Source organism: Gorilla gorilla, chromosome 7, assembly GCF_029281585.2.
Source record: "Gorilla gorilla gorilla isolate KB3781 chromosome 7, NHGRI_mGorGor1-v2.1_pri, whole genome shotgun sequence".
Lineage (NCBI taxonomy): Eukaryota > Metazoa > Chordata > Mammalia > Primates > Hominidae > Gorilla > Gorilla gorilla.
In genome coordinates, this window is record NC_073231.2 from 98,817,746 (window position 1) to 98,843,400 (window position 25,655).

General features: G+C 35.0%; 1 protein-coding gene across 8 annotated transcripts in view; it reads right to left on the reverse strand.

Annotated features, from left to right (window-relative positions):
• Positions 1-9,338, reverse strand: part of TRIQK (triple QxxK/R motif containing) — an 83,121-nt gene extending 73,783 nt beyond the window's left edge. For 3 of the 8 annotated variants that reach the window (XM_004047282.5, XM_055349376.2, XM_055349380.2), the window contains exon 1: positions 9,185-9,323. The gene's annotated coding sequence lies outside the window, so the exon portion shown is untranslated. The other 5 variants (XM_019032857.4, XM_004047284.5, XM_019032855.4 and 2 more) reach the window with 4 other exon arrangements.
• Between the last annotated feature and the right edge of the window lie 16,317 nt (positions 9,339-25,655).

The window sequence follows — 25,655 nt, forward strand, 5'->3', positions numbered from 1 at the left end:
AATTTTGAAGAACTTTTGGATTTTGAAAATGCAAGTGATGGTTGTTGGGAGCCTTATTAATGATGACTGTTAATATTAGTAATAATAGCAGCTACGCATTTGTTGACTAGCAACTACTGTGGCAAACACTGTGGTAAGCACATCACATACCACAAATTTTCATAAAATTTCTGTATGACAGGTACAATTTCCCAACTGAGGAAATTGAGTTTCCTAATGATTAACTGACTTGCCCAAGCATGCAAAGTTGACAGGGAAAGGAGCAGAGATTAGAACTCAAATCTATCTGATTATAGAGCTTACTCTCTTTCCTCTATGTATTAGAGTATGTTCAGACCATTCACCAGAACTACAGACTCTACCTCTGTAAAATGGAGTAAGAGCCTTTTTACATATACATAATGTATACATAAGCATATATACATATATGTAAGTATGTATATAAATATACAGATGCATGTATGTATACATAAAATTAATGTATGTACATAAAATATATGTATATTTATGTATACATACACATACAGATACACATATACACACATATATATGTGAAGTAAGAATGAAATGAAATATTTTTATGAAAATGTGTCAAATATAAAGGTCTACATAAATATAAGACAATATCATCTGAGTAACTATTTTCATTATATATCTAAATCAAGGTTCAAAGGGGATATGTTTTCAGTTAAATTTTACAAAGGCATTCCAAACAAACGTATTAATTTTATTAGAAGAAATGCAAAGCGTTAATTTAAACATTGGTTTTAAATATCTAAGCAAAGAAAATCTAAATACATTCAAGTGGTCTATAACTAAACTTCTATCATCTCAAACTTTCATAAAGTTTTTATAAGCCATATGTAAAAGTGGTGCAGTATGCAAGCATATACATTATGTTTTGTCTTAAAGCAGTTCTATCTACTCAGGAGAAGCCAGAACAGATTACGTTTTTACTTTATAAGTAACTTCTTAATATCCTAAAAATGTTTAATGATTTACGTTTATTTAACAGCCTGCTCACATAAATTTACCAACCGTGTAAGTTCCTAGGGTAACTAGGAGATTGTTTATATATTCCCCCTTAAAGGAAAACCTATGTATACCTCAATACAACTTTTATTCCATGAAAGTATAATCATAGAATTAAAGAACTTTAGAAAGTGTGGTACAGTATTTGAAAAAGCTTCAGAACCATTTCAAAATACCAATTTGATCATGTTGCTCTCCATTTGAAAACCTGAAATGGATCCTCATTGCCTCCAAGATGCAAATAGTTTTGCATGTCATATAAGAGCCTCCTCAGCCTTTGCCAGCAGGTTCATACTGCCTCAACTCTAGCCACTTTTCTCTAGATTAGGCCCCAATCACTAAACTTCTCTTGACTTTCCAATCACAAGAACCCATTGACAGCTTAATAGCTTTACAAATCTTATTATACTTATTTCAATGTTGCTCAGCCCTAGCCTTGTCTAACTTGAATTCATAGGCACCCTTCAAGACCCCATTTCAATCAATTACGTACTTTCTCTGTACAATTCACCTATACCTGCTGGACAAATCTTTGGTTATCTGATTGATATGTAACTCACTTATTAAATATTGTACATACTTATCTCTATAAACATCTAGATTTTTGGCATATAATAGTATCCATTATTTCTTATTATAATATTGAGATATTACCTGATTTTCATCTTTGGAAATAAAACTGTAAAATATTTACATGAATTTTGTTTCATTTATGGAATAGAGATGGAAAAGAGAAGATGTGGATTATAAAATGCAAATAATAATAGATTCCTGAGGTTAACCTTAACCCATATAAGACCAAACAGATGCTGGGGTAAGTCGAACACTGAAGGGCAAAAATTGAATAAATCTGAGTCCCTTGAACTGAAAAGAAAAGTACACTATGTCTTACAATTCAGGTCAGGAGTTGAAAAACTTCTTCTGCTTTCTAGATACAAATATTATAGGCTTTGGATGTCAAGAGGGAAAATCAAATTATAACAATGTGACTATGATTTTAGTGTGCTGAGATGCAGAGCAAGGCAATGAAAGTGCCTCATGTGCACCTCTGCGGCAATTACACAACTCTGCTGTATTGTATTGTACTGTAAAAGCAGCCATAGACAATATGTAAACAAATGAGTGTGATTGTTTTCTAATAAAACTTTATTTATAAACAATTAAATTTGAATTTTACAAAATTTCCACATCACATATAAACAAATCAGTGTGATTGTTTTCTAATAAAACTTTATTTATAAACAATTAAATTTGAATTTTACATAATTTCCACATGTCCACATTATCCTTTTGATTTTTTTCAACCGTTTAAATATGTACAAACCATTCCAAGCTCACGGATCATAGGATACACAAGGTGAGCCAGATCTGGCTTGCTGGTCATAGTTTGCTATTCAATGGTTTGGGGATATTTTTTAATCTATTCATACTCTTGGATTATCAGGTTTCCTCTCTGGCATAAATGAGTCAGAAGTTCACAAAATTTTATTTAAATCTAGGTCGTTCTTATTGAATTAATTGTGTAGTATATATCTTCTCATGCAAACAATGTTTTATATTAGCAGTCAATTTTTAGCTATATTTAACAAAACTATTTAAAGCCTGGGGTATACCATCAGTTATATACATGCATACACACACACACACACACACACACACACACACACACACACAAATGGCTTTTGTGTTGATATTGCATTATCTCATAATAAGCTGGTATCTTAGGGTCTTCTTCCTCAAAAGGAAACATGAAGTAGTTTAGATTCCTTTATACACATGCTCCTCAACTTACCGTGGGTGAAAAATATCTTAAATCGAAAATGCATTTAATATCCCAATAAACCCATAGTAAAATTGAAATATTGTAAATCGAACCATCTTAAGTCCAGATGCTTTTCAACTTATGATAGGGTTACATACCAATAAACCCATCATGAAGTTGAAAAACCATAAGTCAAACCATCGTAAATCAAGGACGGACTGTATACGTAAGAGTGGTTTTCTGTTGCCATCACACAAGAATTACAAACTGCCTGGGAATTTTTTTTAACTATAAACATGTTGCTCTGTTGTTTTCTGGCATTTCATACTACAGAAAAGAAGTCTGAGGCCAGCCTAATAACATGCTTTTTTCTTTTCTTTCTTGATATGGAAAACATTTATTTTCTTTATCATTATAATTTGACAATTTTGTGATTTTTGTGTCTCTTTAAGTTGTCATGCCTTACATAAAAAAGGCCCTTTCTTCCTTCATAGGTCTTTTTCAGCTCAGGAAAGTTTTTTCTCCTATTTATTTTTAAAATTATTTTTCTTTCAAATGCTCTGTTCTCTTCTTCGGGAAGAACTATTTGTGTATCTATCTATCTATCTATGTATCTATCTTCTTGTCTCTTTTTTAGAGACTCCAAATATCCACACAGTGGACTCTATTCTTTATTCTCCATATATCATCTTTTTATGATTTCCAATTTTTTAACTAAAATAACCTCTCAAATCTATTCTCTACACCGACTAAACTTTGTACAACGACATCAATTCTATTTGTTACTGCCTCAAATATAGATTTTTTAATGCTTTTGTGATAGGCAAAATAATGTTCCCCCAATCCAAAAATGTTCAAGTCCTAATTCCCATAACCTACAAATAAGTTACCTTAGATTGCAGAAGGGACTTTGCAGACATGATTCAATGAAGAACCTCAAAATGGACAGATTGTCCTGAATTATCTGGATGTGTCTTCAAAAGTAGATAACCCTCCCAGGTGTGGTCAGGAGACATGACAACAAAATAAGTCAGATTGCTGCAATGTTGCTGGCTTTGACCAGCAATGTTGGAAGGAAGCCATAAGCCAAGGAATGTGGGCAGCCTCCAGAAACTACAAAAGACAAGGAAACCAACCATCTCTCCTAGAGCCTCCAGAAAGGAATGCAGCCCTGTCCCGACCTTGATTTCAGCCCAAAGTGACCTATATCAGACTTCTGAACCACAGAACTGTCAGATACTAAATTTGTGTTATTTTAAGTCACTAAATGTGGGGTAATGTGTTATAAGAGGAACAGAAAACTGATACGGCTCTCATATTTTCAGTTTCTCATCATTTTGTTTTCTCTTACTATCTTCTCTCTGACACTTCATCACTGTCTGTTATTTTTACATGAAGTTCTCCTATCCATAGAAGCCATGTATTCTTGAATGTGTTGGACAGCAAATAACTCCTCAAAATGTTCTTCCTTCCTTAGCTTAAAATTATTTTTAGAGATTCATAGGTATGCCTCTGAGTCTTCTACTGATATCCTCTGTCTTGATTTTGTAGGATGTCTTGTTTCACTTGATTTATTTTCAAATGTTAATTTATCCAGAATATTTTAGCACTGAAAAAACTGTATAGCTAATTTCTACATAAGCCAGTGTTTTCCATTTATCGATAAAGGGGACAGTGTTGAGGGGAGGCAGAAAACGAACTCCCTAGGAATGCAGACAAAGCAGAATCGGAAACTGGGAGGTTCTTTTAAAACTGTACCTTCCCATCCTGAAAAAAAAAATCTGATATACCTCCTCTGCCCAGAGAGATTCAGTACTATATACTGAGTCACTGTGAATGACGGCAATGTATTATAATGCTCAAGCATGTTGTTCAAAAAAAAGAAAAATCTTCAACCTTTTCCACATAGATAATTAACTTGACTGGAAAGTTATTAATACCCAACAAAGGATATTTCTACCTACAGAGCTAAGTCTAAAACTTTCAATACAGTGCACCTTCCACCTGCTATAGGTAATAAACTATAATCCACAATTAGGACTTTGCCACAGGTATCCATATAGTTCATTATTCCATACCCTGCAATATTTGAATATTTTAACATTCAAAGTATGTAAAACAAATGTTATTTGGATTAACCTATCTTTCTTTTGTCATTGTCAAACTTTTAAATTGTTCAATATAATTGGTCTGTTATTTTTGCAACTACGTCACTAAATAATAGTACTACAGAAGAACTAAGCTACTTTATGCTGTTGTCATTCTCCACTTCAGTGGCTTAAAAGTCATACGACTGACAAGAGTCTTTCATTAATGGAACTGTCTTTGCCTTTTGAGTCAAAAAAACTGTTAAACCACTGAATATGGAGTATTTACCTTTTTATTGTTTAACATTTCAAAATTATGAATTAAGTAGGAATCATTTATTTTTCATGGAAACATACACCTATCTCACTCTATTGTTGCAAAGATGCTGAACATTTCTACCATATAAAAAAGGTATAATACATATAATGGTATGAAAAATTAGCTCTAGGCCTACATGATCCTTATCTGTTTAATAGGAATTTGAGAATATCAAATATGATCAAATATGTATCACTATTTTCCATTAGTATTATTTTAGTCACTCTGGATGAATACCAAAAAACCACAAAATTCTAAGTAATATTGTTTAAGACATTAACACTTTGAGTCAAATCTACTGATATCAAAAACACAGATACATATGCACAAAGATTATGGAGAAAGCTGGCCGAGTTTCGCGTTTCTACATAGAGGAATGTCCACTGGAGCAGGGACTCTCAAAAGATGCTTTGGCATTGGAGTGAGACAAAGAAATTCTTCATTGAGCTGACAGACCTCTACATTACACAATATTTATCGTCTCTGAACTTCAGGATCCCAAAAGCCAGTAGTACTTCCTTTAAAGAAATTAGAATAATTTTAAAACACCCTGGCATATTTCAAATACCCCAGAAGTGTCACCCAGAATGGAAAACCATTCTGGAAATGGAAAACCAGAGCACTAGATTAACAGTCCTGGCCTCAGATCCCACTTCTTCTTCACAGCTTACCAAAAAGAGACATATCTGACTGGTTCACATTACTCCACCGGTAGAGCTAACCCATTATAAACCAGTAAGCACTGGAGATTTTCCATCTTTTATTACCCTCTCTGCCCTACACCATGAAAAGCAGTAATTGTAAGTAAGCGTATCTGTTCTGCAATCTGAAATTTTTCTCTCAGCTGAACTAAAGTCTAGGTTCTGGGAAAGAGAGTAGGAGTAAAAGGGGACAGGAAGTACTAGTACTCATTTTTGGTCTCATTTTTGCATAAAGCACTATCCCCAATCGACTTGTTATTGCAAGTTGAAGTTGATATGGCAGGCGCCACATGTCTGTTTACAAACTCAAGAGAGGAAGGAAAGAGCTATTATTGAGCCCCTAAAAATCTCTAAATCCATTGTAATGCTCTAAGCCATTTGTCTTTATCCCTGTTTCTCTACCAGAAATGAACAGAGTTGAGTAAAGAAAGAGTCAAGTACCAAACAGTTCAAATAAAATTACAAGTACTAACGAAATAACAGGTACTCCTATATAAATTTATGTGTTTTACAAAAGCAATAGCTCTTTACCTCTTCAAGTTTTTCCTTATCCAATAACAACTTTTTATATCTACTACTGATATCCACTTTTATTGATAAAGCTAGATAGGGAATCAGACCAAAGAAAATAATGAACTCTATTTACAGATTTCTATATGAATATAGAAATCCGGAAAAGAGCCACAGTGAAAACAACCACAATTCTTTTTAGCCACAAATTAAAATGTTATAAAAGATTATTCACTTAAGTTTAAAAAAAAAAAAAACAGTTCTAAGTATCAAGTAATGATATTCCAGTGGCATGTACTAAAAGTAATCAGCTTTTCTTTGTCCAAAACGGACCTGGATAAATGAGAAAGTTTATGGATTTAATGTTCATCTCAAAAGTACAATTTTGGCCAGACGCGGTGGCTCACCCCTGTAATCTCAACACTTTGGGAGGCCGAGGTGGGTGGATCACCTGAGGTTGGGAGTTCGAGACCAGCCTAACCAACATGAAGAAACCCCGTCTCTACTAAAAATACAAAATTAGTCAGGTGTGGTGGTGCACTCCTGTAATCCCAGCTACTCGGGAGGCTGAGGCAGGCGAATTGCTTGAACCAGGAAGGCAGAGGTTGTGGTGAGCTGAGATCGCGCCATTGCACTCCAGCCTGAGCAACAAGAGTGAAACTCCGTCTCAAAAAAAAAAAAAAATACAGTTTCACATTTTTCTCAAAATATTTGACAATGTTCTTTTTACTTGTTTAAATACCAGAATATGCTTTAAGAGGTTATGATCAAAGGGCATTTGGGATAAAACATAGATTACATGGTTTTGTAAGATAGCAACAAATAACTGAACATTAGTAGTTCCCGTTTGTTAGTGCTCAAAAAAACAAAAAAGTACAATGGGAAAGGGGGCCCCAAAAGGGAACTGCAGATGACTGAAGGCCTTGAACAAAGGTATGTTATGGTAAGAGGCACTGTGGAAGAAAGGCAAAAGCCCCACTCTGCTCCCAGCTATGTAGCCTTGGGTAAAAGTTACTTAGTCTCTCTGTAGGATGAGGCAAGTGGGAGAGAATAATTTCCTTATCCCTAAAGAAGTTGAACAAAAACAGGGTCCATTTAGGCTTAAAATTGTGCATTTTTCTGAGGAGCAAGTCAATAGCTTTCCTTGGTTTCTCAAAGTGGTAAATGACACCAAAAAGGTTAGTCATCCTCGCATTAAAAGGTAATGTTTCCCAATCTTTTCAGGTATATATATATATACCTAGTGATATTAAAGAGGAAAAGGTGTCATTCAAGGCATTACAGGTTCTACCTAACCAGAACCAACACAGAATCAATAATGAATAGACGAGTTAATTTCTTCCCCATTTCTAAATAACCCTAAGATTTAAAAAAAAAAAAAATCACAAGGGAAATTTGAAAATACTTAAAGCTGAATGGCAATACTTATACGTGTTTATAAACTTGGATCATATACACAAAAAGATTAAAAGTGTAATCAATACTGCTTTACATTTGTGTGGATCATTACTTTAATGATACTTTCACAATCAATTATTCCTCCTTTTTTAGGAAGGAAGGGCATATCCTAGAGTCTTCAATTTACAGATAACAAAACAATTATTGTCCAAGGACAAACATTTCTTAACCATGCCAGTTTCCTGACTTGTAGGCCAATGCTCTTTCCAATGTTAACAAGCAGCACAAGCTTCCTTCCTGGGGGTTTACACTGTAAACCTGGCAGAGGAAAATAAAAGATTTTTACCTCTTTTGTGTTTTCTCTCTGGAATGTCTGTTGTGCTGAATCATTAGGAGACAGAGTATATGAGCAAACAAAGGCAGATTTGAAATGGTTATCTGAGGTTGCCATCTCATACCACACTTGTTGATCATTAAGTATGAGCCGAGTGAAGCAAAAACAGCTCTATAGGTTTAGCACACCTCTCCACAGTAGAGAATGAAAGGGAGATTATACATTGGGGCTCCTCTAGCAATAAATTGCTTCAACTTCTTCAGGAGGCTTATTAAGCTCAAACAAGCAGCAGAGAACTCCAAGTAGAAGAAACCTAATCTCCAATCCCCTTTTCCTAGTCATCCACGCGGACACCAACATCTGATGGATTCAGGAATACACCAAGCTCCAAGAAAAATACCCCCGCCCCACAACCTCACCACCACCAATAAAGCCACCTAGTCCTGTCTGAATCTCTTCTCTGCAAATGTTTTGGTATGCAAATACTCGTTCATTAATAAGAGGAAGCAGGAAAAAGAGTGAAGAGGAGTACCATGGGAAAAGGGGCCCCAAAAGGGAACGGCAGAACCCAGAGAGCTGCACAGACAAGTAAGCGGCCGCGAGTAATCGGACAGCACAAAGGAGCCAATCCCTAGCCGCGTGGAAGACCTTGGGAGGTGGGCGGGACTAACGTGTCCACGGCCCAGCGGCTGGCGCCAGACACGCTGGCAGGGCGGGAACCGCGCGTTCCTTAGCAACCGCAATGGCCACGCCCACCGAACCCAGCACCCTCCATCCTCCATCCCCCATCCCGCAGCCAGCGCCCTGCTCAACGGGAACGGGTCCTTCAGTGATCACCGTACCTACTGGGTTTCCCGGACTCCGGGTTTCTCTTGCAGAGCCTCCCTCCGCCCAGCCCCACCAAGTGCCGCTCCCAGGGACGGAACGATCGTCTCCCAAACGCTTTAGGGCTCGCTAAGGAGGTGCGCCCGTTTTCATTCCCGGACCCCGAGCTTCCCGGACAGGGTCTCCCCAATCCCCTCGCACTCGCCGGACACACACCTCAGCTCTGCCAAGGCAAGGGCCGACAAACTTCGTGTCCTGTGGGAAATGTTGCTGTCCACGGTCCTGTCACTCAGGGGCAGGGGCGGGACAAGCCAGCCGCATACCCCTACTCCCAAAGGGTGAGGCGGAAAAGAGGCGGGGCTCTGCCCCCAGGGGCGGGACCAGGCCTCAGCCTGCTCTCGGATTCGTCGGCCTTTCTCCCGTCTTTACGCCGGTCCAGGACGCAAAGGCGCTGGCCCTGAGGCCTTTCCCTCATTTTGATGCCACTCCGGAGTTCTAATACCTGTCTCACGAGGTGACTGTAGAAATTAAAAATAAAGACTGTGACTTGTTTAGTAAATATAAAACGGAAAAATATGTTATTTTGATAATTGAACCCTCCCATCTCACACACACACACACTCCCCAATTCACAGGATCATCCCTAAGGAGCGTCCCTAAGTGGAAGGGCGCACTGTCTGTGTAAACAATCAATTCATTGCCCATTCAAACAGCAAAAAAGAAAAAAAAAAATCGTTTTATATTAACATTAACCAGAGATTAATAAATTTAGGAAAGATTGCAAAAACATGACTGACAATTAGGATTTAGGAGCCTATGTTCGGGTACTCAATTTTCACATCTACAAAATGGGAATGAAATATTAAGATGTTACTTATTGGAAAAGTATTCAAATATTAAATGCTTTATAAATTATACTCATGTAATCCTTACAAAATCCACTAAGAGTATTATCCACAGCCTATGGACAATGAAACACAGGCTAGGAAAGGCTAGATTTATTCAACCATTCAACAAATCAAAGTGCCTGCAGCCATCATTTTTTAATATTGTGGTAAACTAAATCTAAAATTCCTTCAAAAAATTATGCAACCTCCAATTTAATTTTTCTCTTCCTCACATAAAAGTCACCTTTCTCTAGGCCAGCCCCATCATATCTTTTTCCAAAAGCCCTTGAGAAAGAAAGTAGCATACAAAAAAAAAAAAAAAAAAAAACTGAGACAAGTATAAATAGACTAACCAGAAGGCTTTCTGAAATCTCACAGGATATTATGGCCAGGAATTGAATCCAAAATGTAATTTTATTTTCCGTCCTCCTAAATCATTTTCTTGTCTCCAGTTCCTCTCCCAGAAATAAAGGTAGAGTTAAATGAGATTATATTAATACACTTAACCAGATTACTTATGTGTGTGGCTTTAAAATAGTGAAACTCTTTTTCCTTCCATATTAAACCAAAACCCAGAAGGGTTTATCTTGTCTGATAGATACGGTTGTAGTAAAAAAAAGAAAAAAAAAAAAAAGTACCTCTGGACAAGTGCCTTGAGATTCAATTAAAATGTTCATTGTACTGTGATGCAATTGTTGGAATAAAAGAAACCCATTCCAATTACGAATTATTTTACACTGTTGACCTGCTGAATATCCAAATTCTTCTGAAAGCTTGCTAAATGTGAATAACTCTCTGTAAAACTTTCTTGATTTGTATGGCTCAGAGTCCCCATTTTCTTTAATCTTTTAAAAATATTTGGTTTGGCCAGGTGTGGTGGTTCATGCCTGTAATCCCAGCACTTTGGGAAGCTGAGGTGGACGGATTGCCTGAGGTCAGGAGTTCCAGACCAGCCTGGCCAACATGGTGAAACCCCGTCTCTACTAAAAATACAAAAATTAGGCAGGCATGGTGGCAGGCACCTGTAATCCCAGCTACTCAGGAGCCTGAGGCAGGAGAATTGCTTGAGCCCGGGAGGCAGAGGTTGCAGTGAGCCGAGATTGCATCATTGCACTCCAGCCTGGGCGACTGAGTGGGACTCCATCTCAAAAAAAAAAAAAATTAGTTTTAGACTAAAAAGAAAGAGTTATGATTATATATTAATAAATATATAAATAAATGCTGTAAGATTTAAATAAAAGTGGTGAATGTACTTGAGTCCATTTTCATTACATATTTAAATATGTACAGCAATGCATTTGTACAGCAAATACATTGAATATTCTCACATATGTAAGATATTATACAAGAAGTAAATAGCTTAATGTAAAATTAAAACCTCCAGATGTATGTTATATGCTTATTTCTTTACCATATAAAGACATATATTATTGACTTACATTTCTAGCAAATTGAAATATAATTGGCTGCATAGTATTCTATGGTGTATATGTGCCACATTTTCTTTATCCCGTCTATTATTGATGGGCATTTGGGTTGGTTCCAAATCTTGCTATTGTGAATAGTGCTGCAATAAACATACGTTGGCATGTGTCTTTATAGTAGCATGATTTATAATCCTTTGGGCATATACCCAGTAATGGAATTCCTGGGTCAAATGGCATTTCTGGTTCTAGATCCTTGAGGAATCATCACACTGTCTTCTACAATAGTTGAACTAATTGACACTCCCACCAACAGTGTAAAAGCATTCCTATTTCTCCACATCCTCTCCAGCATTTGTTGTTTCCTGCCTTTTAAATGATCACAATTCTAACTAGCATGAGATGGTATCTCATTGTGGTTTTGATTTGCATTTCTGTAATGACCAGTGAAAATGAGCTTTTTTATATGCTTATTGGCCGCATAAATGTATGCTTTTGAAAAGTGTCTGTTCATATCCTTCACCCACTTTTTGATGCAGTTGTTTGTTTTTTTCTTGTAAATTTGTTTAAGTTCCTTGTAGATTCTGGATATTAGCCCTTTGTCAGATGGATAGATTGCAAAAGGTTTCTCCCATTCTGCAGGTTGCCTGTTTACTCTAATGATAATTTCTTCAGCTATACAGAAGCTCTTCAGTTTAATTAGATCCCATTTGTCAATTTTGGCTTTTGTTGCAACTGCTTTTGGAATTTTAGTTATAAGTCTTTGCCCATGCTTATGTCCTGAATGATATTGCCTAGGTTTTCTTCTAGGGATTTTATGGTTTTAGGTCTTATGTTTAAGTCTTTCATTCATCTTGAGTTAATATTTATATAAGGTATAAGGAAGGGGTCCAGTTTCAGTTTTCTGCATATAGCTAGCCAGTTTTCCCAACACCATGTATTAAATAGGGAATCCTTTCCCCATTGCTTGTTTTTGTCAGGTTTGTCAAAGATCAGATGGTTGTAGGTGTGTGGTGTTATTTGTGAGGCCTCTGTTCTGTTCCACTGGTCTATATATGTGTTTTGGTACCAGTACCATGCTGTTTTGGTTACTGTAGTATAGATTGAAGTCAGGTAACATGATGCCCCTCTTTGTTCTTTTTGCTTAGGATTTTCTTGGCTATACGGGCTGTTTTTTGGTTACATATTTAGAATTGTGTTTCTGTGTTTCCAAGTATTTGAGAGTTGTCTAATATCTTACAGTTATTGACTTTTAATTCCATTGTAGTTAGAAAATATATATTGTAATATTTCAAATTTTTGAAAATTATTGACACATATATTATAACCCAACATATGGTTTATCTTTATGACTGTTCTCAGTGTATTTGGAAAAAAAATGTGTATTCTGAAATTGTGGAATGCAGTATTCTCTAAATGTCGATTATAGTCTATATCTTATGACTGTTTTTTTTTGCTTTTAAAAACATTTTATTTATTTATTTATTTTATTTTTTCATTTTACTTTAAGTTCTAGGATACATGTGCAGAATGTGCAGATTTGTTACTTAGGTATACATATGCCATAGTGATCCTTACCAACATTTTTAAGCATATTCTATCACTTACTGAAAGAAAGGTGTTAAATCTCCAACTATGCTTGTGCATTTGTTTATATTTTCTTTTTTTAAAAAAAATTAATTTTTTTTAAATTTTAGGTTCCAGGATACATTTGCAGAATATGTGGGTTTGTTACACAGGTAAACATGTGCCATGCTGGTTTGCTGCACCTATCAACCCATCCCTTAGATATTAAGCCCAGCGTGCATTAGTTATTTATCCTGATGCTCTCCCTCTCCAAATCCTCCCCTAGCAGGTCCCTGTGTATGTTGTTCCCCTCCCTGTGTCCATGTGTTCTCATTGTTCAGCTCCCACTTATAAGTGAGAATATTCAGTGTTTGGTTTTCTGTTCTTACATTAGTTTGCTGAGGGTAATGGCTTCCAGCTCCATTCACGTTCCTGCAAAGGACATGATCTCATTCCTTTTCATGGCTGCATAGTATTCCATGGTGTATATGTACCACATTTTCTTTATCTAGTCTATCATTGATGGGCATTTGGGTTGATTCTATGTCTTTGCTATGGTGCATAGTGCTGCAATGAACATGCGCATGCATGTATCTTTATAATAGAATGATTTGTATTCCTTTGGGTATATACCAAGCAATGGGATTGCTGAGTGGAATGGTAGTTCTGCAGTTCTGCTTCTAGTTCTTTAAGGAATTGCCACACTGTCTTCCACAATGGTTGAACTAATTTACATTTCCACCAACAGTGTAAAAGTGTTCCTATTTCTCCACAGTCTCACCAGCATCTGTTGTTTCTTGACTTTTTAATAATCGCCATTCTGACTGGTGTGAAATGGTATCTCATTGTGGCTTTTGTTTGCATTTCTCTAATGATCAGTGATTTTGAACTTTTTTTCATATGTTTCTTGGCCACATAGATGTCTTCTTTTGAGATGTCCCTGTTCGTGTCTTTTGCCCACTTTTCAATGGGGTTGTTTTTCTCTTGTAAATCTGTTTAAGTTCCCTGTAGATTCTAGATATTAGACCTTTGTCAGATGGATAGACTGCAAAAATTGTCTCCCATTCTGTAGGTTGTCTTTTCACTCATGATAGTTTCTTTTGCTATGCAGAAGCTCTTCAGTTTAATTAGGTCTCATTTTTCAATTTTTGCTTTTGTTGCAATTGCTTTTGATGTTTTGTCATGAAATCTTTGCCCATGTCTCTGTCCTGAATGGTACTGCCTAGATTTTCTTCTAGGGTTTTTATAGTTTTGGGTTTTACATTTAAGTCTTTAATGCATCTTGAATTATTTTTTGTATAAAGTATAAGGTCGGGGTCTAGTTTCAGTTTTCTGCATATGGCTAGTCAGTTTTTCCATCACTGTTTATTAAATAGGGAATCCTTCCCCCACTGCTTGTTTTTTTCATGTTTGTCAAAAATCAGATGGTTGTAGATGTGTGGTCTTATTTCTGAGTTCTCTATCTGTTCCATTGGTCTATGTGTCTGTTTTTGTACCAACACCATGCTTCTTTGGTTACTGTAGCCTTGTAGTATAGTTTAAAGTTACACACACAAGGGAACAAGACAAGGATGCCCTCTCTCACCACTCCTGTTCAGCATGGTATTGGAAGATATGGCCTGGGCAATCAGGCAAAAGAAAAAAATAAAGGGTATTCAAATAGGAAGAGAGAAGTCTAACTGTCTCTGTTTGCAGATGACACGATCCTGTAGCTAGAAAACCCCATTGTCTCAGCCCAAAAGCTTCTTAAGCTGCTAAACAACATCAGCAAAGTCTCAGGATACAACATCAATGTGCAAAAATCACAAGCAATTTTATACACTAACAATAGACAAGCAGAAAGCTAAATCATGAATGAACTTCCATTCACAATTGCTACGAAGAGAATAAAATACCTAGATATACAGCTAACAAGGGATGTGAAGGACCTCTTCAAGGAGAACTACAAACCACTGCTCAAGGAAATCAGAGAGGACACAAACAAATGGAAAAACATTCTCCATGCTCATGAATAGGAAAAATCAATATCCTGAAAATGGCCATATTGCCCAAAGTAATTTACAAATTCAAAGCTATTCCTATTAAACTACCATTGACAGTCTTCACAGAATTAGAGAAAACTACTGTAAAGTTTATATGGAACCAAAAAAGAGCTCATATAGCCAAGACAATCCTAAATAAAAAGAACAGAGCTAGAGGCATCACGGTATCCAACTTCAAACTATATTTTCTTTAGTTGTGTTAATTCTTTCATTATATATTTTGAAGGTCTGTTACTAGGCTTATACACATCTAGAATTATTATGATTTCCTGATGAATCAACCCTTTTATCATTATGCAATGTTGATCTTTTTATCTCTGGTTATACGTGGTCGTGAAGAATATTTGCCTGATATTAATAATCTTAGATTAGATGTATTATGCCTATTGTTTCTACTAGATCCATTCCGTGCCTTTACATTTAAGCTATCTATGCCTTTATAGCTCTATCTCTTGTATACAATATATTGTTGAATTTGCATTTTTTCCAGTCTGACAATCTTTGATTTGTTATAAAAATATTTATTCAATTTCCATGTAATATAGTTATTAATATGGAGGGTATAAGTCTATCATTTTTCTTTGTATTTTTTATTTTTCATTTTTACTTTTCTCCTCCATTTATACTTTCCTTTTTTTATTTGCTTTAGTCAAAAATGTTTAGACTTCCAGTTTGTGCTTCTAATGGTTCTTTAGCTATATTCATTTTGTTATTTTATTTGTGGTTATTCTAGAGGTAACAAATCTATATTGTTATGCTGAGAATCATCAATGTTGCATCCATTTAATATTATGTTCTAAGAGTAGTGCCCTATGCTCCTCCTTCACATCACCCCCCAGTTTTCTGCCTAGCTCCAACTTTCTACTTGCTTTGGCATTATGCCACCTGGCATGTCCCCATCCAGGAGGGTAACAACACTATCTTTCATAACTGGGCCAAGAACACAGGAAAGTGAAGTAGAAGAGTAGATAAGGCCAATCCCACTAAATAGAAGGCTAAGCAGTGCTGAGCCCTTAACAAAAGCCACAACTTCCAGCTGATCTTTACTGTGTTTCAAGACCTGTCACTCAGGGCCAGCTTCATGGTATGAGAACTGTACAGGCCCACAGCACCCACGGTCAGAAGGTTCCCTTGTTTGTTTAGTGATCTACTATTGCTGTCCTGAAATTTTTAATAATTTTATCTTTGAACTTATTTTTTGTAAGTTCAGTCTAATGGGATAATGAAGCATGTGCATGAGCAGAAGAGATATTCACAGTAAGTTCTCTACCATTTCTTGTGATCTCACTTGCACATAGAGTTCATGGTGCCTCCTGAGCACAGAATTCTGATGGACCCATCATAGGTGAGAGTTCGGCGAGACTCAAAGCAAATGTGAAGTAAGCCTGTTATCAACGTCATTTGTTTCCATTGAGTATTGGTAGAATGTGTGCATATCAAGAAGTGAAATAAGAACAATTTTGAGTTGGTATTTTTTGCAGTTTCTACTGGTTCAGTAACAACAATATACATATGCATATATGAGCTATGAAATATGAACTATGTAATTTCAGTGATTCTGGATATCAGTAAATGTTCTTATATTTTCATTTAGAACTGCAATTGCACAAAATGAAGGTGAACAGTAACAATCACACTTATGATGAAAAATTTTAACTTCTCTACTTAGAGCAGCGTTAAATAGCAAGTATAAAACACCACGATAACTTCAGAAAGACTTTGGAAGAAAGCAATAAAACGTTTTCTGTCTTATGCCTTTGATGGCACATTTTACTTTTTTTTTTAATTTTTTTAACAACAGGCCACACACTTTCATTTTGTCCTGGGCTAAACAAATTATTTAGCTTGCGCTGATATCTTTTCACTACTAAAAGATATACAAAGGTTGACTTTGGTGATCCAGCTTCTGCAGAGTCAAGATTAGTAAGGATAAAATTTTTGGTGCAAAGTGGGAGTAAGGAAAACATTAGTAAGGATAACATTTTTGGTGCAAAGTGGGAGAAGGAGAAGGAATAGCTCAGGAGGATGCTACCAAATTTGAGCCGCACAGTACATTCCGGTCTAGTACATTCTCGTCCCCTATAGTACTCTGTTCTTTACTGAAGGAGGAGTTTAAATGATCACCACTGTATGTGAGTCTGGGACCCCTTATCTGAAACTGCACCACTTTGGTATATTTACCTTGTGACATCACTAGCTTTGGGTAACTGCTTCCTCCATATCCTGCTGCTGGCTGCAAACCTGCCCTGTGCAGACAACCCATTTCTTCTGCCTGATCTGCTCAATAGCTACACATCAAGTGCTTGAAGGTCAAGTTACATTTCAGGCTGGTATCCCTGTGCCATCAACAGCAGCAACCTACATGGTTGTCACCTTGTCAACAGTTAGCTGGAGGCCACATCAGAGAAGTGGAGCTCTTTGGCCAGGAAAGCCTGAAACAGGTGCACTTCCCTGACAGCAAGGACATACCCAGTAACAAACAGCACTTCTACATCTACTAGCTGCTGGACATCCTGGACTATGGGCTCAGCTTCCAGCTGCAGGGCCAGAACTTGTATATCATCCAACTACGACAGCACAAAGTCTTCCGGAGTGAGCCTTGTACCTTATCCAACAGCTCCCACCTCAAACCAATCCAACAGAAAATGAAGTCCAAGCTCTTCAGTCTGAATCTTTTTCAATGAGCTCATCTCATTCCAAAAGGGCCACACCAACACACAACCACGATTTGTGACCTCCTTTTTTAGGGAAGGGTATCTTGACTATAAGTCCTGAAACAAGAAATTCATTATTCTATAGATGGTGTATGGAGACTCAAGCTTGGTTGTTGCTGAAGTTCTTCTCAGGAGAGGTTCTTAATTGACTGATAGTGTCTAGATATACATCTCAAAGACTGAACCATAAGGTAGAAAAGTTGAAGGAGCTCCATCACATCCAGCAATCTCATCAATTGCAGGCTGTAATCCAGGCTTTCCTGAGCCCAACCTTGATGCTGGCCAGTGGCCCTGACTCATTCACCCACTTGACCCATAATACTGAAGCTGAAGAAAGCAACTAGCCCAGTCTTCCTAGAGGGCTTTGTAAATGGATGTGGAGGTTCCATGGAACCCATGGGCACCTTACCAGTTTTAGCCTTATGTCTTCTGCAGGGCCTTGCCTGGGACCAAGAATTGGATTTTAATCAAAAGAAGAAAGAAGACAGAAATAACTAGCTATTTTTTTCCACAGAAGCTGAGGAGAGAGCTGAAAGACAGCTTTGGTTTCAGGGTTCCATTCTCCTCTGAATCTACCTCTACTGTCCTATTTCCGGCAGGCCTGGCTCTCAGGGATGCTCACCTTCTGCTCATGTTCCAAGGAACTCCCACAATCAAGGATACCTGGTTGCTTAAGGTGTATTGTCCCCAGGGGGCCTGCTCTCATGGCCTCCCCAGTTTCCACAGGCTGGAGGAGCCAGGGTTTGATTTTGGTCCCAGAGACATGCTGGCCTCATAGAAAAAGTTTGAAAGTATTCACTTCTCTTCATTGTCTAGAAGAATTTGTGTGAATTGCCAGTGTTACTTTCTTAATTTTTGTGTAGAAATCTCCGAGGAGGCCACCAAAGCCTAGACTTTTTGTGGGAGAATTTTTAATACAAATACAATTTTTAAAGTAGATGTGGGACTATTCAAACTCTCTACTTCTTTAGTGACCATTAGTAGTTTGTATGCTGCAAAGAATTTGAACACATTATATACACTGGCAAATTTGTTGAGATAAACTTGTTCATAATATTGCTTATATTCATTTTTATTTCTGTAGAATTGTGGTGACCTCACTTCTCATATTTCTGGTAGTGGCAGTTTGTCTTATTTTTCTGATCTCCTTGGCTACAGCTTTAATTTTATTACCTTTCTTAAAGAAGCAGCTTTTATTTTTATTTTTTTCTATTGTTTTTCAGATTCTTATTTTATTGATTTCTATTTTTATCTTTATTTCATTTTTCTGCTAACTTTGGATTTAATTTGCTCTTCTTGTTTTAGTTACTTTAGATAGAGATTGAAGCCATAGATTAGAGTATTTTCTGTCTTTTCTAATATAGGAGATAAATAATATAAATTCCCCTCCAATCCATACTTAAGCTTCATCCCATGAATTTGAACATTTTTAAATTTTCATTTATTTAAAAAAAACTTCTCATTTCATTTTGATTTCTGATATGACTAATGGGTTACTTAGAATATGTTATTTACTTTCCAAATATTTGGAGATTATCCAGATAATTTCCTGTTAGTAATTTACTATTTAATTCTGTTGCAATTAGAGAATATACTTTCTATGACTTTCATTACTTAAGATGTATAGAAACTTATTTTATTATACAGGTTTTCTTGGTAAATATTCCATGTACACTTGAAAAGAATGCACATTCTGATTTACTTCAATAGCATTCTATAAATTTCAGTTATGTCTAGTTGGTTAATAGAGTTGTTCAGATTTTGTATATCTCTACTGATTATGTCTACTTGTTTTAATAATTACTTGAGAAAGGTGTTTAACTCTCCTACTATAATTATGAATTTGTGCATTTCTTCTTGAAGTTTTATCAGTTTTCATGTATTTTAAAGCTTTGTCATTATGTGCATATGTTATATCCTCTAAGATTAACTGACTCCTTCATCATTATGAAATGACATTTTTCATCCCTGGTAATGTTCTTTGCTCTGAAATCTACTTTGTGTGATGTTAACGTAATCATGTCAGCTTTCTTTTGGTCAGTGTTAACATGGTTTTATTTTCCAGTCTTTTAACCAACTTGTGTCTTTATATTTTCAAGTGTTCTCTTTTTTGTAGACAACATGTAGTTGAGTCTTGTTTTTTAAAATCTAATTTGACAACATCTGCCTTGTAATTGAGGTGTCAGACCATTTATGTTACTGTGATTGCTGATATAATTGGGTTTAAATGCACCATCTTGCTGTTTATTTTCTATACGTTCAATCCCTTCTTTGTTCTCTTTTCTTTTGCTTTCTATTTTGGAATTACAGAATACTTTTATGATTCTATTTAATTTCCTTTGCTGACTTCATAGCTGTAACTTTTTAATGGTTTTTTTGTGGCTTATAATATAACTGTTTAACTTACCACCATCTATCTTTAAGAAATATTATATTATTTCACATATAGTTAAAGAAGCTTGATGCAGTATATTTCCATTTCTACAGTCTTTGTGCTATTGTCATGTATTTTATCTCTATATATATTATAAACCCAACAATACATGTGATTATTTTTGCTGTAACAATTCAATATTCTTTTAAAGAGATTTTTAAAATGTGAAAAAATGTATATTTACCCGCATATTTACCGTTTCCAGTGCTCTTTGTTCGTTTGTGTGGATCCATGTTGCTATCTGGTATTATTTTCTCTTTACTTAAAAGACTTTCTTGAGCATTTTGTATGAAGTGTGCTTTCTGGTGATGAAGTGTGCTTTCTGGTGATGAAGTCTTTCACCTTTTGTATGTCTAAATAAGTTTTTATGTTTCATTTATTTTTGAATGATATTGTTGCTGGGTATATAATTCTAAGTCAACAGTTTTCATTTCAGTACTTTAATGATGTTCACTACTTTAAAGGGACTTCAAATACATATGCATTAGGCTACTTGGTATGTTCATACTTTTCTCTTTTTTTCTCTCTGTATATAATTTCAAATAGATTTTTTTTGCTTCATAGCTATATATTCAAGTTCACTCATATTTTCCAATATTAATTCCATCTAGTACATTTTTAATCAGACATTTTTCCCTATATTTGGAAGTTTAAATTGGTACTTTTTAATACCATCTGTATCTTTCCTTAACATACTTATCCTTTTCTCTACCCTCCTGATCATTGGGAAGATAGTTATAACTGCTTATCATCCTTTTCTACTAACTATATTATCTAAATTACTTCTTAGTCTATTACTATTGATTGAAATTTGTTTGCATTATGTGGAGCATATTTTCTTATTTGTTTTCACACCTGGGCATTTTTTTATTGAATGCTAGACATTTTTAATTTTACTTTGTTGGGTTCTGGATATTTTTGTGTGTTCATACAAATATTCTTGAGCTTTCTTTTGAAGTACAATTGTCATGTAGAAACAGTGTAATCCTTTTGAGATTTAAGTTTTGTTAGGCAGAAACAGAGCAGCATTTAGTCTCTGAATTTTGTCTTACTATTGACCTAGTTATAGCCATTGCTCTTGGAACTATGTTGTATTTCCATTTTTGCTGGAATAAATACAAACTATTTCTGACCATGTGTTGGTCTTATGAATTTTTCTCTCTGCTTTTTCCAGGTGATTCATTTCTCAAATGCAGATTATTTCCTCATATTCATTCATCAATCAGTACTCAGTTGAATTTTCAAGAGGAATGCATTGTATCTATCCAGAGCTCTTACTCTGTAGTTGTCTCCTGTCTGACACCTTTCCCTGTGAATTGTAGCTGCTTTGACTTTGCCAGACTCCCAACTACATCTTCTTAACTCAGGCACACCACCAGGCTCTACCTGGGTCTCCTCTCCATGTGCTGTGGCCTGGAAACTTTGGCTCTAATCACAGGCATTCATAGTCCTTATGCATTTGTTTACTCCGTCTTTGGGATTTTTGTCCCATGATACTTGATGCCCAGTGCCTGAAAACCATTGTTTAATAGATGTTGTCCAAATTTTCAGTGATTTCAGCTGAAGTTTAAATCCAATTTCTGTTAGTTCATCATGGCTGGGAGCAGAAGTTTTGAGCTGCTCAATTTGTATTCAAAAATTATTTATCGTAATTTGGGGGGTCTAGGAGGATGTTTCACTTGTAACCAGAGGATTTGTACTGCCTCTATAAGCACGTGACAGCAATAAGAATAAAGTCCACTTTAAACTTAATTGAAGTGTATGGACCTCAAATTTTGAACTGCAAACATTTGAAAACTCACTTATGGGTACAACTTCTCAGGGATTTTTTTTTCCTTTCTCTGCTCAGAGTCAGGGCAACCATAGTCCTTTGATGACAGGAATGAACATATTTATTTTTGCATTTTTGCTTACTCCTTATATTAAGGTTTCCAACTCAATGTTTGAGAGATTCTTACTATATTTTCCAACTTGAGTGAGCTCTGGTTGTGAAAAGCACTGAAGGCTGTGAAAATCACTGAAGTTTTCAGCTGTGACATACACCCTCAGGACATAAGCAATTTTACTGTTCCTGCTACTAGTGGAAATACAACTGATCCAATGAACACTTATTGCATAACACACCACCATGAATCAGTGGTATAAAACAACAATGATTTTCTCATGTCAAAAATCTGTGGGTCAAGAATTTGGACAGGATTCAGCAGAAAGTGTTTGTTCCATAATATCTGGGGTCTCAGCTGGGACACCCTAAATGCTGGGGAAAGACTCAAATGGCTGGCAGTTGGAATCATCTTTAAGCTTTTCTGCATAATTATCTGCTACCTGGGTTATGATAAGATGAAAGCTTAGTTGTGTTTAGGTGGAACTGTTGACAGGAGGACCTGCGTATAACCAACCTCTCAGAGTGTTTTGGAATTCTCACAGCAATGTCAGATCACGTTATAGAAGATCTGTAGGATGAAAGACACCGTTGTCACTCTCTGGAAAATGCAGTTTGCAATATCCTTTCAAATTTTTTCATATATATCCAATGTCTTTAGTTGTTTTCACTGTGAAGAATTTCAGAATGCCAGAGGTCAATCTGAACATTTAAGCCTAAGCATATCGCCAGATATGGAACTCTCAACTTTCATATATATTTTAGAATCAATTTTTCAGGTTCCACAAAAAATCTTAGTGATATATGGATGGGTATTGCAAAGACCTTGCCATTAACTTTTAAATGGTTTTTTGCAATAACAATTGTCCTTATTCTTGAACTTACTTTTCTTAATATCTTATTAAAGTTTCACATTTTTCTACATTCAAGTCATGTATTTCTTTCTGTTTATTACTTGAATATTATAGTTTTATAGTTTTCTTAATGGCAACTACTACATTTTACTATATTTTCTAATTGGTTGCTAATGGTCCCTCATTTGTGAAAAAGCTTGCATATTCATCTTGTATTTTCCCATTCAACTTACTTTAACTTCTTAGTTGTTTTAAAAGTTTGTTTGCTGATTGTCATAAAATTTGAAATCATGTAGCAATAATGATAGACTGTCTTGAAATTATATATGAAAGATAGAGTTGCTTCTTCCCTTTAACTATATATATCATTTTATTTTCATTATATCATTAGTTGGACTTCTAGCATAATGTTGAAGAATAGCAACAATAGAGGGTGTCTTCATCTCAATATCAACTCAAATTAGAAAGATTTATAATGTCTCACCATTAGATCTGATGTTCACTTAAATTTCTGGTACTTTATTAAGTTAAGAACACTCTATTTTGGACTTCTTTTACTAAATGTCTTTACTACTAATGAGTATTTATTTCCAGTAAATGTTTGTCACTACTCATTGAAATGAACAAATAATGTTTCATTGTTAATATATATTAATAGGTATTCTAATATGGGAATTTACTTTATCTAGAGAAATGCTATTTGATTATTCCTTTTTAAAATATGCTACTCAAATTTGACTTGTTAATACTTTATGTTTTTGCATTTATTTTATAATTGGCATATTGGGGTGTGTGTGTGTGTGTGTGTGTCTGCACTCACGCACGTGTGTGTTCATTTTGGTACCTGTTGAATACACTAGCTTCATAAAATGAGTTAGGTAGCTTCATCTCATTTTCTTTGTTACAAAAATCTTTGTACAAGATGGGAAATTGTTTATTTTGTAAAGAGTTGGCAGAACTCACTATCTGGGTAAAAAGTATCTGGACCTGGTACTGCTTCAATTTCTTCTAGGGTTAAATGTTAAATTCAGTTATTCTACTATCACATGAACAGACTTAGAAATGCATACTTTCCTAGAAGTATATACATTTTATGTAGGTTTTAAAATTGATGGCATATAATTACTCATTCTCTTATATTTTAAATGTTACTCCGTTCCATTGTCAATTTTGGGATTCATAATGTGTTTCTCCTTTAGTTTTTTTCATAATCATATTTTCCAGTTTTTTTATTATTAATATCTCTAAAAAGCTAGCTTTTGATTTCTGTTAAATAACTTTAGAAATATTTTTGCCGTTTCATTTTCATTTTATTAATATATATTTCATTTTTATTAATTTCCTTCTGGTTTTTCTAAGTTCTATGCTTTAATTTAATTTTATCTTTGTTATTTTATAATAATGCCTCTAGGTGCATAAATTTTTCTCTGAGTTCTATTATGAGCATGGAGTATACATTTTGATAAATATCCTTTGAAAATAGCTTATAATTAATGTATCTTTTCTTCTTAATAAATTATTATTTAGAAGCATCTTCTTTACTTGATAGTTTTATAGGTTTGAAGGGAACCTAAAGCAGAGCTATTTTTTGTGATTAATTTCTTGTTTTCTTGCAATACGTTCAGTGAATAAAGCCTGTTCGTGAGGTCTGTTTTCGGTGGCTTTTTTGAGATCTCCTTGTAGTTTATTAGTACATGGTCATTTGTTTCTCATTTCTTTTGATCTTTCTTTTGTGCTAAATCCTCTGTTGAATATGAACTTCTAAAAAATTCTATGTCCATCTATTAGATCAAGCTCGTTGTGTTACACAAATAGTTTATATCATTATTTATTATGTATTTCTATTTCAAACTCATGAAATCAATAGTTTCTAATAGAAAGTTTTAAAGTTTCTCACTATGATTGTGGATTTACCCTTCTTTTTTACATTTTTTAGTTTCACCTTATGTATTTTGTAACTATGTTAATTGGTACATAAAGAACCATTACTGCAATATACTGTTAAAATTCCTATGTTATATTAAGTCAGTATAAAATATCTATTTCTGTCCCTTTCAGGCTGTTTACTGTAAATTCTAAATGGTCTAATATTAACATTGCTATACTTTTTAACAATTTACTGGCTTATTTGTTTTCATTTTTTTATTACTCCAATATTTCTGTGTCATTTTGTTTTGAATAAGCTTTTCTATTGCCAACGAATGCAGTCTGATTTGAGTCTTCTAAATTTTCTCATAGTTGCCATACTAAAAAGAGATATCTTTCTCATTTTTGATTGTAATCATGTATATTTTAAAAATATTTTAGCTATCAACTCCAGGAAATTGAAATAGAAAGAGAGGGTGGAGCATTTACCTAGTGTGCCATTGTAGCATTTTTAGACTTACAGCTTACTATGACATCTCAAGGGTATTACTTTTTTATATGAAAATAATAACTTTTATTATATATTATGAACAATTCAATAAAGACTTATTTTCGAGATATCTAAAAATAAGTTTAAATAAGGTTTTCTGTTTTTCCTTAGAAAAATAAATATTTAAAATTATCAATAATTATTGAAAAAGGATTATTAATTTTGTAAATTGGACATCTTTTTGGCAATTTTTTATTTGAAATCTGGTAAATTAGCAGTTGCATAATTTTTAGTACTACATCACCTGGATATTTTTCTATGGAATATATAGTTTGGAGATTCAGTTAAAGAAGAGAAAACAAGATAGCTGGCCTATCATCAATTTTAGTAGTGTATATTCCTTGAATTTCAATAGAAATAAAGATTTATGTATTACGTATTTCTTATGGAATATTAAAATATAACTGTACTCTGAAAACTCAATAAAGTATTTTGTAGGTCAACAAAATGCATGTGTACAGAACAAGA